This window comes from Homarus americanus, unplaced genomic scaffold, assembly GCF_018991925.1.
Source record: "Homarus americanus isolate GMGI-L3 unplaced genomic scaffold, GMGI_Hamer_2.0 scaffold46467, whole genome shotgun sequence".
Lineage (NCBI taxonomy): Eukaryota > Metazoa > Arthropoda > Malacostraca > Decapoda > Nephropidae > Homarus > Homarus americanus.
In genome coordinates, this window is record NW_024747759.1 from 47,246 (window position 1) to 50,196 (window position 2,951).

Below are 2,951 nucleotides of genomic sequence, written 5' to 3' on the forward strand. Positions count from 1 at the left end.
CTACAGGAGTCAAAAAGTCTTCTTCATTTTTTTCGGAATCTGCATCCAGACAGCCATGGAAAAGAATTTTTGAAAAAGATAAATAAATACGCGTGGCAGGCTACGTCCTGACCCTCACTGGAGAGAGAGAGAGAGAGAGAGAGAGAGAGAGAGAGAGAGAGAGAGAGAGAGAGAGAGAGAGAGAGAGAGCGTGTGTGTGTGTGTGTGTGTGTGTGTGTGTGTGTGAGGGATTTAATGAATGCTGACGTTGATTATGTTTATATACACAGGAGGTGGCCGAGCTGATGAGGTGTGGGGGTCTCTGGCCGTAGTTAATGAAGACTTATGTTGATTATATTTCTATGAACGACTCCTTTACCTCAGATGAAGTCTCTTTGTGGAAGCTTTTCTCACTCTCGTATTTGAATCGATTTTTCATTTTAAAGTCTTGTATGACTATGAGTTCTTCACTCTTGTTCGTGAATGTGCAGTTTATTTTCGTATATGAGATCTGCATGTAGGATAAAGGAAACATTTATTTCCTTTACTCTTAATGTGTTCTGTATGCGCGGTTAATGTTGTAGACCCGGACGTATAATTCACGTCCATTAAACCTTGTGCCTCTTTTCCTTGATGCATTGGGATAAGGTAATTACTAAGTGAGGCGGACACAGCCATAAGCCATAACGTCACCGCTGAGAAATGGTGGTTATGGGAGTATAGTGGTCACTAGATAAAGGCGATGACTGTGCTCAGAAGATCACTGGAGTAAGGTGGCATCTAACCCAACCTGATCAGACGTAACTTAACCTAACCTAACCCAACCTAACCTAACCTAACCTAACTTAACCTGACCTGATCAGACGTAACTTAACTTAGCATACGACGTTTTTTTTTAATTATGAAATAGCAAATTTTACCTTGTACGTAGTTTAAGCAAAAAAAAAAATAGAGGTTGATTGAAATTGTCAAAAATGTAATTTGCCTTTCGAAGCATTAATGGCGATTACCTGTGTTTAGCGTGATATCTACATATTCATTATAAAAAAATAAAACGCATAATGAGCCATGTTATGTATTTCTTAATAAAAGTGAAAATTTCTCTCTTTTTTTTTAGAAACATTAAGAGTGACATATGAAGTGAATTGTGACTCAAGCAATAATTGAGAGATGACCAAGGTGAAAGTTTCAGTTTTGCTGCGACCACTCTAAGGGTTTTCTGGTACTACTAGTGGCTCTGGTGCTCTCTGAATAGCACTGGATAAAGTGTTCACAAGAAAAAGGTCGCTACTGAGATGAGGTAGCCACTGGAATAAGGTCGACGATATAATATGGTTATTGGCGTGAGGTGTTCAACAGAGAGACAGGTGGTCGTTTTCGTAAAGGTAAAATCATAATTGTGGACTCCAGAATGTGAGGCAATATTTTCGTTGACCTTTGACCTTTGTCCGATCAATATCAAAATTATTCTTGGTGTTGGTGCCCAGAACTATCAGCTTAGAACTTCTGTTAATATCAGTTTATAATTGTGGAAGCAAGAGCAAGAAACCTAGATTTTCTGTGACCTTTGACAGTGTTGACCAAAAGAGTTCAGTGCACAGTCTAAACTTGGGCAGACCAGCTGATTGTTGTTTGTAAATATTGGAAGAAAATGAACCGAACCCGTGATGAAATCCTCGAGTGCATTACATCATGGCGAGCATCAAGAAGAATTTAACCAACACGCAAACATATACTGTGTGTGTGTGTGTGTGTGTGTGTGTGTGTGTGTGTGTGTCAAGCAGCATCTCTTTAAATCATATGACGTCTTTTTTTCCTTGACTTTGGTAATGGTAAGCAGAAAGTTGTTCGCATATTTCCCGGGTGGCCTCCTCACCATTATTCCAATTACTCAGTTTATGATTTTTCCCAGGAAGATTAATGACGTCTCCGAAATGAGTCCACATTTTCCTTTTAGAAGTGAACGTGGAAATGTGGAATATAAGTGGTAATGATTTTCGCTCCTGTGACTGGATATATATATATATTCGGTATTTTCTGGGTTTCATTTATTACATTATATTATTGAGGTTTAGGGCAGCTCAGGTATTTAATCTGACACCTCTACCAACTGTTAATTAACCACGATACCTTTAGATACCGTTACTGTGCATGAATCAGTCCAGGACCAGGATAACAGGGCGTATCTGAGTCACTTTACCCACATAAAGGTCTCAAACTGAATAGAGGTGAAATAGCATCACTAGCTGTACACTATTACATTAAGGTCAGTTGAAAATAGGTAATAGGCTTATATTTAAATTTCTAAACCTGGATTTCTTTCAGTTACAACGGTGGAGTGTATAACGATAATATACAGTAATTATCATATATTTTCACGTGTCTTTTATAATGTATTGAAGCCTTGACAATTCCTCTCTGCCTTTTGAAATACTATAGGACTGTCTCACGTGTAATCCCACTTTATCCGGCGTCCATAGAAAGAGGTTAAAAATTTGTAGAGAGCGAATTACAACGTTTTGACGTAATAACCCAGACTTTTAAGGGCCAGAAAATCTAAAGAGAAGAAGAAGTACACTCATTTCTGCTGAGCTGGTAAGATAGGATAATAACAGGCCTATCAGAATAGTACTCGGGGGGGTGGGGGGACTTCCTAAACCTGACAAACTATTTAATTTCGGATATTTCTGTGTGAGTCTACTGACCAGTCTTAATTATTTTTCGTCTTTCATTTCTCCTTTCCAATTTATATTCTTCTTTGCTCGATTTCTATCCTTACCTTTCATATTTTTCTTCCCTTCTCACAGTCTCTATTGTTTTTGTTTTATTTCTCTGTCTCTCCTTTTCGTTTCAATCCATTACTTCCCTCCTCCCTTCCTCTCTCTTCACTATCAAAGATCCACCACCCATTTGATCTGGTGTTCTGCCAGGCCACAACCTCCGGCCCCCTCGTTCACAAAGGTTTATGTTCC